Source organism: Bombus flavifrons, chromosome 16, assembly GCF_040668555.2.
Source record: "Bombus flavifrons isolate JBK064 chromosome 16, iyBomFlav1_principal, whole genome shotgun sequence".
NCBI classification, from domain to species: domain Eukaryota; kingdom Metazoa; phylum Arthropoda; class Insecta; order Hymenoptera; family Apidae; genus Bombus; species Bombus flavifrons.
Window position 1 is genome coordinate 1,673,387 of NC_138457.1, and position 13,810 is coordinate 1,687,196.

Consider the following 13,810-nt stretch of genomic DNA (forward strand, 5'->3'; position numbering starts at 1 on the left):
AGCCAAGTATTTCGAAGTACCGGGCAAGGAAGATCATGTATATCACTTGAAGAAATCATTATATGGATTGAAGCAATCCGGCAAATAATGGTTTGACAAATTAAATGGCTTCTTGAAAGAACTCAACCTTAAACAAATGGAAGAAGATCCTTGTGTTTACTCAATAAGAGGTGGAGGTAAAATCCTCATACTGGCAGTTTATGTGGATGACTTGATAGTAGCAACTAACAACAATAAGTTGTTTGATTATTTAAAAAAGAACTTAGTAAAAAAGTTCGAAATGAGAGACCTTGGAAAGTTGAATTTCTGTTTGGGTCTGCAATTATATCAAAATGACGAAACCAAAGAAGTAAAAATAAGTAAAGAAAAATACGTTAAAGGTATAGTGAAGAAATTCGGTCTTGAAGATGCTAAGGTAGCAATTACTCCGTCAGAAGCAAAAATAAACTTAAGTAAAAATGACGACTCACCTGAATTTGACTCGAGCAGTATCAGTCATTGATCGGATCGCTTATGTATACTGCCATTTCTACCAGACCAGATATAATGTATGTTGTGAGCGCGCTAAGTTGTTTCAATGACAACCCGAAGAAGAGTCATTGGTTATCTGCCAAAAGGGTTTTGTGGTATCGCAAAGGAACATCTAATATTGGTTTATGTTTCAGGGATATTGGTGATAATCTAACAGGGTACGTCGACTGGGGAGGTGACATAAATTGAAATTAAATAATTAAATTGAATAATATTGAATGAATTTAATTAACGGTTGCACATGGCCTATGGTACTTAGCAGTTAGGGCGCAGGTAATAAGTTGAATAGCTAATGTTGACGTTTGAGCTGTTGACGAGCGTGTAAGATTGTTAATGGTAGTAAGAATTCATGGCATGACAGATGCCTTGTTGTTGCTGGAGCCTTGATGAGGTCGAAGATTGCGATTTGTATAACCATTTTGTAATACCGCTTGTAATACACTTGATCGGCGCGAGTATAGGCGACGCTTACGGTAACTGGCATTCGGCGCCATGTTGTGATAGTGACCTGCTCTTCAGAGCTCGATTTCGAGATCACTACGCCTGCGTCGGACGAGAGTGCCGTGTACGATATTAAACAGTTGGCGCCATATTTGGACGATGGCTCCTTCCATAATCATATTGCGCCCGGCTGAGATAGAGTCGAGAGATAAGTTGCATTATTGAGTGTAATGAATTTTATTTACTTTTCATGTTATTTGCCTACCGCTCTTTTAGTTATTATTAGTACGGTGCTAAGTGTATAAAGTTGTGTATGTTTAATTTGATGATATCATCATATTATCGACAGTGACCTTGAAATACTGCTTGAGTTATCACTATATTCAGGGATAGTTGGAATGTGTTGACCATGTTTAACAAATGTAAATATAGTATAAGATTGGGAAAGTGGGGTTATTTTAATCACATAGGTTAATAACATGGAATAAGTCGGAATGGGAGTAATTTTCTAAATGAAAGTTCCCAACAAAATGGCGGTTTGGTTCTCGATACGCCATGTTGTTGAACGGTTCGGTATGTGTCAGACGCGGTATTCGATGTCTTTGGGAAGAGGTCGCCACCTTATGGCCCTCTTGTTTGTTGGCAGAGATAGAGTCTGGTCGAAGTGGGTTCCACCGTGTTTGAGTCGTTACATTGAAGACTTTTGGTATTTCGGAAATTTTCTCATGGTTTAAAATTATTTTAGTTAGTTTTATACAGTTGCAGCTATCTACTCGTCAAGTCGTGTGTTGGGGAAAAATCTGGAAGTATGGAAATATTGCAGCAAAACTTTGATACAGCCGGCTTGATATAGTCGGCTGCTCGGAAGTTCCTTTATGAGATTACATTTGTAAGGAAGGCAAGAGCGGTGTTCCGTGAATTTTTGGTTGATGGGAAAAATTGTCGAGGATAAGACGTATTTTAGTAATAGATATATGGAAGCAGCTTCTTATTGGCTATACGCGGCGGTAAGGAAAATTTGGAAGTATGGTCTTCATGTGGCGTTCCACTCTGTGTCGAATTTTTTTTCGTCCGAAAACAGGCGGACGCGTTATGCCCGGAAATTCGACGAGGAGTTGGTGATACGTCGATTCACCGATGATCGTTTTTATCGACACTATGTCGTGGCCGTGTATCCTCTTGCGGACAGGTCGGTGGTCGTGTCGATTAGGCGTTTGCTTCGCGGATCCATTTGAATTCATTTGAAGTCCCGTCGAAAAGAGTTTCAGTGACACCAGAATCGTATCGTAAGTCGCGATGCGCGTTCCGTTGGTCGCAAACAGTTCATAGTCGTCTTTGTTGCGGGCTCACGTAGTTTATTGCGCGTGTACATGGTCGGCACCCGTATCCACGAAAAAAGAAATATTCGAACTCCTGCCTTCCACGAAATTGCAGCGGGATGAGAGGCCGTCGTCGTACGCCGCAGTCGCGGGCGGCTGCTCGCGTTTCCCTGGTTCCAGTTACAGGGAGAACGATACTTTCTTGCACGGTCTTGGAAGGTCTCTTGGTAGTAGCAGGGACCATTTTGCTGCGTCATGTCTCGGGAATTCGGGGATTGCGATCGTGGTGGGTGACCACTGTCAAAGAGCAGAACGCCAATTTGCGCTACTAATCGGTTTACCCAGTCGTACTCCGCGGGTGCGCAGGGTGGCTCCAATACCCGCTGGCCGCTGCTATCTGTTCGGTTTCTGGTCTCCCACCATCGTCAGGGCATCCACACTAGTTTCCCTTATGGCGGCCAGAACCCGTTCTATATTCACTGGGAAGCGGTTGTTCCAAAGTGTCAGAACGAGGTCGTCCGAGATCGGTGGGGCAGCAGCTTCTTCAGGTCCCTGTAGAACTGGGACGGTGTCCTGTCTGTGTCCTGTAAACGGAAAGAAATGAACGTGTTTGTTCCACATAAAGACATCGTGTCCGTAAATCACCAGTGTTCGTAATGGCGAACCACAACGAGGAAGGGCGCGCAACGAACGTCACAGACCGCGGAGACACAATAAGTGAACTACTCCGCATATTACCACCAGACTTTCCGGGACCGCGCACGGAAATGTCGGTCCGCTTGCAACTGGGTCCAGGGAAACAGGACCAGCCGTCCGTAAACACGGCATACGACGACGGCATGAGATCCCGCCGCACCGACAGAAAGTCAAAGATCTCCTGTCTCGTGGACACGGGTGCCGATAAATGCGTATAGCGGTGCAATAAACTACGCGCGCCCGCGAACAAAGACAGTTATGAACTTGTAGCGGGACATGGATCAGAGGACATTTCAAATTATGTTGTTGTTTTGCTTCGGAGTAGCAAGACCGTTAGGTCACAAGTATTGTAGAAAGTAACGAACTCCGAGCAAAACAATGTCGCCGCTACATGGAACCGTCGAATGAAGACGAATTTGAATTTTCCGACTCTCCCCCGACCGATATAAATAAACAAACGCAGTCACGACAGACAGAGTTTATGATACGCAATAGAAGATCGGAGATAAGCGAAGTTTCTCGGAGAGATCATTGAATCGTATTTATACTTTGTACCTGTGGACTGTGTATACTCTATAACAAATCACTTATCGCAAATATATTTATTAACGAAAATAACGCGATTTCGTTATTCCATTACGCTTTAAATAATTCAATCCTCCACATCGGTGACCCCGACGTGATCGGTAGTTATAGTCTACCAAGACCTGAAGAAATTAGCCACTCCATTCGCTTCGGAGCAATTCGTCCTCACACTATGGAAAAACAGGCTACTCGAACGAATAAAGAGAGTTTTGGCGGTGATTGACGACTCGAAGCCAGAAAAAATAATCCAGGCTGCGGACAGAGTGGAGGAAGCCTGTTCTGGAAGTGTCCGGCACGAGCCATCCACAGCAGCTGTGAGTAAAACGGAAGTACAAGATACCGAATCACCCGGTTCTACGAGTAATATACAAAAGCAGCTGAAGCTATTACAAGCGAGAATTGACGCGCTTGATATTAGCGTTCGTCGGAGAACACGTTCGCGATCTCCGGGAAGACGTCGTCGTCGGTCGAGATCCCGAAACGGCCTCTGTTATTATCATGACTTATACCGAGAGCGGGCGCGAAAATACAGATCCCCGTGTCGGTGGAATCAGGGAAACGGGTCCAGCCGTCCGTAAACGCGGCGAACGATGACGGCTTGGAGACCTGCCGCATTTTCATAAGGGATCAGCGAACCGATGTTGCGTATCTAATAGACACCGGTGCGGACACGCGCGTATTTCCGCGCAGCAAGATAGAGGTCACGAGAGCAAAAGCAGATACGAGCTGTTCGCGGCGAATGGAACCCGTATCGCAACCTATGGGACCACCACCTTGTCCTTCGACCTGGCTCTACGTCGAGATTTTAAGTGGCGCTTTGTGATTGCCGACGTTAAAACGCCCATCATCGGCGTCGACTTTTTGAGCCACTATGGGTTACTCGTCGACCCGCGAAATAGACGGCTCCTGGATAAGACTACGCAGCTGTCTACGAGGGGATTCGCGGCTGTGACTAATGACCCTTCCATCAAAACTATCGACAAGGAATCTTCGTATCATAAATAGTTAGCGGAATTCCCTGCGCTAACGCGACCACCCGTCTTCCGGCGAAGCTCTGTAAAGCACGGCATGCAGCATCACATCTGCACGACTCCTGGAACTCCCGTCCACGCAAAACCACGCCGCCTAGCCCGCAATCGACTAAAGCAGGCGAAGGCGGAATTCGAAGTTATGATTGATCAAGGCGTGATGCGACCATCGCGAAGCCCGTGGGCGTCACCCTTGCACATCGTACCCAAGAAGGACGGAGGAATACGACCGAGCGGCGACTACCGGGCATTGAACGCCCGCACAATTCCAGATAGGTACACACCGCCGCACATAGAAGACTTTGCACAGAACCTCTACGGTAAGCGCATCTTTTCTAAGATCTGAAGCTATCGGGAAAATTCGTCGATCATCATACATTAGCCGCAGCGCAAGCGGATGATGTCGAGCTCCGTCAATTTCTTAAGTCAGGCTCTAGCGCGTAGAAGTTGAAAAAAATACGACTTCCTGATCCCGATCAGGATGTCGGAATATATTGCGAGCTTACAAACGAGACACCGCGACCGTACGTACCAGAGCCGTTGCGTCGCGCCGTATCTCAGTCTTTGCATGGACTTTCCCATCCGGGAATACGTGCCACACAAAAATAAAAAAACGTGACAACACGTTTCATCTGGCCGTCTATCAATAAGGATTGTCGAACTTGGACGCGGCAGTGTTTACCTTGTCAACGCTGCAAAGTCACCAGGCACGTATCCTCGCAAGTAGGAACTTTCAAAACATTATCGTTATGCCTTATTCATAAGGATATCGATACTGTCTAACGTGTATCGATCGTTTCTCGCGCTGGCCCGAAGCTATTCCCATAGCCGATATGGAAGCGACAGCCGTTGCTTCGGCCCTCCTTACTAATTGGATAGCACGTTTTGGCGTTCCCCTAAGAATCACGACCGATTAAGGACGCCAATTTGAATCGCGGTTATTCGAAGAATTATGCCAGTTGCTCGGTGTCAAACATTTGCGCACGACCGCCTATCATCCCGCGTCCAACGGGATGGTAGAGCGGTTACACAGACAATTGAAAGCGGCGATAAAGTGCCACGACACGAGCAACTGGGTTGAAGCATTACCAATAGTATTATTAGGCATTCGTACCGCGATAAAGGAGGACTTGAACGCAACGGCGGCCGAAATGATTTACGGCACTGGCATACGATTGCCGGCCGATTTTTTTAATGCGACCGAGCACCAGGCCAACACGGAGTATGCGAACCGGCTTAAAGAACAGATGGGAAAGGTCAGGCCGCATCCTGCTACGCGTCATGGCGGATAAAGAGTCGCTATTTTTAAGGAGTTAGAATCGTCGCCGTACGTTTTCTTGCGTCATGATTGATAGGAGGTCCTTTACAGCCCCAGTTCGACGGACCGTTCAAGGTTGTAAAAAGGGGTGAGAAGGATTTCGTAATTAGAATAAACGATCGTGACGTAACGGTTTCCATAGATCGTTTATAACCGGCGTTCGTAGTCCCAGAAGACCTGGAAGAGAAGACCACCGAACCTCGAGACATACTTATTCCGGCAAAGCGAGCGACTGCGCACGAGGAAAACAGCGCAAACAGCGATCGAACTGCTGAAGAAAGCACAAGGTATAGGTATGTCACACGGTATGGACGTAGAGTCCGTTTTCCAGACTGGTATCGGGCAGGTCTTGATTAGGTGTCTTATCGGTATCGGCGATAAAATAGCGACGACCGAGAAATCTCATAAATACTTAAAAAAAAATTTTTTTAACTTAAACGTTATCACTGGAAGGGGGGTAATGTAGCGGAATGCGAAGGGGACAATTCAAATCTTGTTGTTGTTTTGCTTCGGAGTAGCAAGACCGTTAGGTCACAAGTATTGTAGAAAGTAACGAACTCCGAGCAAAACAATGCCGCCGCTACATACAACCGTCAAACGCAGCCGAGTTCAAATTTTCCGTCTGTCCCCCCGACCGATATAAATAAACAGACGCAGTTACGACAGACAGAGTTTATGATACGCAATAAAAGATTACGGAGATGAGCGAAGTTTCTCGGAGAGATCATTGAATCGTATTTTTACTTTGTACCTGTGGACTGTGTATACTCTATAACAAATCACATGTCGCAAATATATTTATTAACGAAAATAACGCGATTTCGTTATTCCATTACGCTTTAAATAATTCAATCCTCCACATATAGTTGACGGACTGCGACAGCAATATTTCGCCCTCATTATTTCGCGATACCTATACACGACTAACCCTCTACATTGATGACCCCGACGTGATAGAAGCACTAACATGGCGACTACAAAAGACGATGTTAATCCATTGCCTTCGCTGCAACCCTCCAACATTACTGTTTGGTTTGCATTGTTGGAAACGCAACTAGATGCGGCGGACGTTACGTCCGATAAGGTGAGGTTCGCGACCCTTGCAAAGAGCCTCGACGGATAGCTCCTCCAGCAGGTAGAGAGCGTTATGACGAACCCATCAACCAGCAGGAATTGAAAAATGAACTTATTCGCATCCTTACGGATTCGGATAGCGATCGGGTAAAAAAGTTGGTGGAGAGTGAAGAAATGGGCGATAGGAAACTGTCCCAATTTTGCCACCATCTGAGGAAGCTCGCCAGCCCCTCCATACCAGATGGGTTTGTCCGATCGCTGTGGAGAAATCGGCTCCCCGCCCGCATCAGGAAATTTTTAATACATTTAATGGCCAGATGAACCAATTAAGGACCGAGGTGAGTGCAATGAACATTAACCACCGTCCTCGTCGACACTGGCAATCAAGAAGTCGGAGTCGTTTCAGGTCACGAGAAAGGACGTATAATTCCGGCCTTTGTTATTATCATGAAGTATTCCGCGAACACGCGAGAAAGTGTCGAAGTTTCCATACAAGTGGAAACAAGGAAACGCGACCAGCCGTCCGTAAACGCGGCGAACGCCCACGGCTTAAAGACACGCCGCATTTTCGTTAAAGATATACGAACGAAAATCTCGTATTTAGTGGACACCGGTGCTGACACTTGTGTTATCCGCGCGGTAAGATCCGTGGACACACGAACAAAACCGACTACGAACTGTAGTGGCACACGAGTCAGGACAATTTAAATCCTGTTGTTGTTTTGCCTCGGAGTATCAAGACCGTTAGATTACCAAGTAATGTAAGAACAAATAAACTCCGGGCAAAACAATGTCGCCGCTAAATGCAACTGTCGGATGGAAACGAATTTGAATTTTCCGACTCTCCCCCGACCAGTATAAATAAACAGACACGATCCTAAGGCGATCAGTTTATCAGTCTCAGACTCAAGCGATCTTATTAGCGATCTATACACAGTGTTACGTCGCCTAAAACATCGGCGCTGCAGCTCTCGCGACCGGGCAGCCGATGGCCTGCGTAACGTCATTTCGACCCTCAATAAACCTGAGAACCAACCATAACTTTCTCTTTCATTGTGTACACATGTATCTTCATTCAATCCGTTGTCCTGAAAGATTTCTTAAGGCTAAAAATATTTGCGACGCACATCAGGTTTTTAGAGAGGTCCTTGGGTTTATTAGGCGCAATTAAAAACACGGAAAAAGCGGGTACGCGCCCATTAGGAAAAACCGAACATCTGTCTAATAGAACAGGCTGGGTTTTCCCATGCACAAGGTCACTCACGAACCACGTTGGTCGGAGGCTTCCTACTCATCACTTCTCCTATGACTCTAGGAGGGTCAAGTCGAATACTTCTCCTACGACTCTAGGAGGGTCAAGTCGCAGACTTCTCCTGCTACATCAGGAGGGTCAAGTCAACTTATTTCGTCAACACCGCTAGGTCAAGTCAACTTACTTCTTCTACATTCTACAACGTCGAAGTCTAGCATCAAAATCTAACGTCTATCAAGTATCCTCTAGTGCTACGTCCACTAACATACGAAATTCGACTATACGAGCCTTGCTCTACTATTCATATCTATCTCATCTTCGTGCGACAAGTTGTTATCGACGATTTATATCTACTCAACAGTGTAGTTTAAGTGTTGGAAATATATATTTTTATAATTCTGTGAATCACAGTGTTATATAAACTTAATCACCCCTATTATCCTAACGGAAATCAGGGGATCGATCAACACGTGGTGTCGATTAGTATAATCGTAACGGGAATTTACGACTCCCGTTGACGTCTCTCCTCGCGATTGCGTCTCCCCGCGATTGGTCGAAATTACACACAGTCTTTAGCGAATCCGTTAGTGCCGAGCGTCTTAGCGAATATTCTCTTATTTATTAATTATTCTCGTATTTATTAATTGTTTTTAAATACATTTGACGGTCAAATGTATTTAAAAACAATTAATAAATACGAGAATAATTAATAAATAAGAGAATATTCGCTAAGACGCTCGGTACTAACTGATTCACTGAAGGCTGTGTATTGATTGCTAATAAAATAGCTCGAAACTGAAACTGAAAAACTGGTCGCCTTACGATCGTATTCGTTCATTTATACTGGTCGGGGGAGTACCGAAAGATTTAAATTCGATTTTGTTTGGCGGCTGCACGTAGCCGCGACATTGCTTTGCCCGGAATTTATTTATTATTACATTACTTATGTCCTAACGAGGATGATACTCCGAGGCAAAACAACAACATAATTCGAATTGTCCTCTAGCTCATGTGTTGCTACATCAACCACCTACCAGTGATAACGTTTTTTTTTTTGTCATATTTATAGTAGGCTTACACAGTTTTTCTTTGTTTGTCGCTATTTTCTAAAAATTACGTGGGTATTTCCCGTATCCGACTATTTTCAAAACGCTTAACCGAAACCTGCTTGAAACCGATCAAGAATTCTTACCCTTCTACCCAAACGCGTGACGTATTTATTTGTCGTATTTCCATTATTTTCGCTGTTTTTACTGTTACTTTGCCACCATTTTGTCCAGTATTTTTCAAGTACCATTAATATTGGAAGAAAGGATCAGACGGATCTCTGCTGCCAGGATTCCCTGGACTTCTCATTTGGTAAGGTGGCACCAGATTATCCACGCTGAGAGGTTTGTAGCCTCTCTGCATCCTCTTAAACCCGGGTTGTTGTACCGGTCTGTATACCAACTGATCAACTTTGAACCTTCTCATGTGACGCACGGATCTTTTGTTCCTTGCGTGAGGTAGGACTTTATGCAAGAAGTGACATTCCGTCTGATTGCTCAATATCGGTCCAAGATTGACGAATCCATTTCTGACATCCACGCGATCGTGGCACGCAAACGTGTTTGTGAACACTTCGGTACTGCTGCCGGCTTGTAGGAGCGCGATCATCGCATCGTGACAGGCATGGGGCGTACGTTGATAACGTTGGTAACACATTGACTGCTACGCGTGTTTTCAATTAAATCTCCTTCAGGCAACGCGTGCCGCAGCACCAGGCATTCTCTGTTAGGTACTCCCATCGATATTTTATTACTCCGAGTGCCTCAAGTGGTGGTTTCAAGAATGATCTCTCGCTTCGTTTGTTCGCAACATTAAAACCACTAGCTGTTGTTGAATATAATGAAGAAAAGTGTGGTATAGACTATTCCGACCAAATGGTTTCTTATGCCACTACAATTAGAAAAGGAATCAAATGGTACAGAAAACTTGGCATTCAACTCCTTCTGGGAAATTCCGTTGTAAACGCTTTGACAGTTTATAAAATTGCAATAAGGAAGGATATGAGGTGCACGGTCGTGATAGGTACTGCTGGTGTATAGGTTGCTATGAGGTGCTGCTGTTGGCGTATAAGTCGCTACGAGATACTGCTGCTGGTGTATAGAGATTCTGTTTTCATCCGTGTTGCCTTTTTCTCAGATAGAAATCTTGGAGTAAAAATCGGACTACGAGTGCTGGGATTTGAACCTGGTCTTGAACCTTCGTAATCTACAGCGCTAACCACTGCTCTAGCGTCGTCCGGTCTTAGTTTATTGTCGAGAGCTGATACTGATATACTGATATACAGATATAAATATTAGAATATTTTGAGAATTATTAGCTGCAAAATTATTAGGGTTGTCTGAAAATACAAAAAATCCTTGTCTTCGACGGAATCAGACGTTGGGAAAAATGATTCTGGAAGAAACATTAGACGCGCATGCAAATTATGTTATGCAAATAGAAGACGTCGAATGGACCGAACAAAGACACAAAAGAATTTAAGGAAAACAACAACTTATTGTCCAAATTGTCCCGACCAATCCCAGCTATGTATAAAATGCTTTAAAGTTTTACATTCTAAATAATTTTGTTAATAAACCATTTTTGTATTACTTTTATAATAATTCAATAGTTTTATTATTTCCTCTGGAATATCTTTTCAAGTACCTATGACGATCCTTCGTAAGTAGTCAAATAAGCGCCATCCGAATACGGATTACGTGGCCCTACCGGAAACTTTCCTGACACACGAATACGGGTGTCGTGGCAGTGAACGTGATAAATCTTACATTCGCGGGCACTGCACTCGATGCTACTTGCGGGGATTGTGCTCCTATGCGCCGGCAGCAGTGCCGAAGTATTCATGAGCACGTTTCTCGTGCGGGTGAGGCAACTCGCGGAAATATATGTCGCCGATCGCGTGGCAGCTAGAAATGGATTTGTCAATCTTGGACCGATATTGGAGCGATGCAACAACCCTTATTCAAGAGAGTGAAGGGAGGCTACAAACCTCTCAGCGTGGATAATCTGGTGCCACCTTACCAAATGAGAAGTCCAGGGAATCCTGGCAGCAGAGATCCGTCCGACCCACTCCTCTAATATTAATGGTACTTGAAAAACACTGGACAAAATGGTGGCAAAGCGACAGTCAAGAAAGCGAAAATAATAGAAATACGACAAATAAATACGTCACGCATTCGGGCAGAAGTGTCAGATTTCCTGATCGGCTTCAAGCAGGCTTCGTTTAAACGTTGAAAATTGTCGGACGCCCATGTAATTTTAAAAAAATAGCAACCAAGAAAGAAAAACTGTGTAAACCTACTATCAATATGACAAAAGAAAACGTTATTACTGGTAGGGGGGTGATGTAGTGGCACATGAGCTAGAGGATATTCGAATCATGTTGTTGTTTTGTCTCAGACTATCAGCATCGTTAAGACATAAATAATGTAATAATAAATAAATTCCCGGCAAAATAATGTCGCGGCTACATGCAACCGTCAAACTAAGTCGAATTTAAATCTTCCGGTACTCCCCCGACCAGTATAAATGAACGAACACGATCTTAAGGCGATCAGTTTATTAGTCTCAGATTCGAGCGATCTTATTAGCGATCTATACACAGTCTTTAGCGAATCCGTTAGTACCGAGCGTCTTAGCGAACATTCTCTGTATTTACTTATTACTTTTAAATACATTTGACGGTTTCAATGTCGAATGTTCTCGCCATTTAGACAACACGACCAACCATTCTCTACCGGTACGATCTTGGTGTCTCTGAATCTGTCTCTTCGACGAGAATTCAAATGGCGTTTTGTAGTAGCAGACTTTGACACGCCTACCATCTGCCTGGACTGCTTGAGCTGCTACGGGTTGCAAATGGATCCGCGCCACAAACACCTAATCGTCTCGACCACCAACCTGTCCGCAAGGGGATACTCGGCCACGACGGATACAGCGTCGATAAAAACGATCATGGGCGAATTGACGTATCACCAACTCCTCGCCGAATTTCCGAACTTAACGCGTCCGCCTGTTTTTGGACGAAAAAGTATTCGACACGTGGAATATTACATCAAAACCACGCCTAGGCCTCCTGTCTGCAGCAAACCTTGACGCCTCGCCCTCGATCGTCCCAAACAGGTGAAGGCAGTATTCGAGCTGATGATGGAGCAAGGAGTGATTCGGCCATCGAAGAGTCCATGGGCATCACCTCTGCATGTAGTTCCGAAGAAAGACGGAAGCCTACGACCCTACGGCGACTACGGGGCACTGAACACCCGCACAATACCCGACAGGTATTCGCTGCCGCACATCGAAGATTACGCGCATCAACTCCACGGTAAGCGAAACTTCCCGAAAATCGACCTCGTCCGCGCGTACTACCAAATGCCGATCGCGCCCGAGAACGTCGAAAAAACGGCGATCGCTACCTCGTTGGGATTATTCGAAGCCATAAATATAATGTTCGGACTCCCATTATTGCAGAGGAAATAACTGAATACTTGCACTCTCCCTTCCAGATGTCTCCTCCTATTGAGCCTTTCTCATCTTTGGAAGTTATAGAATTAATCCGTCGTCTAAATTCCAGGGAAGCATCGGGGCATGATCTGATAAGTAACAAAGCTATTAAGGAACTTCCCATAAAAGGGATTGTACTCAGTACTTCTATTTTTAACGCAATTTTTTGTCTTGAATACTATCCCAAGTCTTGGAAAATATCATTGATTACTCTTATCCCTAAACCTGGAAAACCAATACACGAAACTGGCTCTTTTCGCCCAATTAGTCTTCCACCTACTTTGTCCAAATTATTTGAGAAGATGCTAACGAAACGACTCTTTCCACTCTTAGAGGATTTGAAAACAATGCAAGATCATCAATTCGGTTTTCAGAAGCAACATTGTAGCGGCACATGAGTCAGAACACAATTCAAATCATGTTGTTGTTTTGTCTCGAAGTATCAAGACCGTTAGGTTACAAGCAATGTAAGAACAAATAAACTCCGGGCAAAACAATATCGCCGCTTCGCGCAACCGTCAAAGGTAGACGAATTCGAATCGATCAGTATAAATAAATGGACGCGATCGCGAGCGATTGAGTATCGATTGAGTATCGAAGAGTATCGAAGAGTATCGAAGAGTATCGAAGAGTATCGAAGAGTATCGAAGAGTATCGAAGAGTATCGAAGAGTATCGAAGAGTATCGAAGAGTATCGAAGAGTATCGAAGAGTATCGAAGAGTATCGAAGAGTATCGAAGAGTATCGAAGAGTATCGAAGAGTATCGAAGAGTATCGAAGAGTATCGAAGAGTATCGAAGAGTATCGAAGAGTATCGAAGAGTATCGAAGAGTATCGAAGAGTATCGAAGAGTATCGAAGAGTATCGAAGAGTATCGAAGAGTATCGAAGAGTATCGAAGAGTATCGAAGAGTATCGAAGAGTATCGAAGAGTATCGAAGAGTATCGAAGAGTATCGAAGAGTATCGAAGAGTATCGAAGAGTATCGAAGAGTATCGAAGAGTATCGAAGAGTATCGA

General features: G+C 44.5%; 1 long non-coding RNA gene across 1 annotated transcript; it reads right to left on the reverse strand.

The window, feature by feature from the left end:
• Nucleotides 1-855: 855 nt before the first annotated feature.
• LOC138188139 (uncharacterized) lies at nt 856-1,919 on the reverse strand. Its single transcript, XR_011175378.1, has 2 exons — nt 1,238-1,919; nt 856-1,162 (listed from the first exon to the last, which is right to left on the reverse strand). It is a non-coding gene; the product is annotated as an uncharacterized LOC138188139 (long non-coding RNA).
• Nucleotides 1,920-13,810: the final 11,891 nt, after the last annotated feature.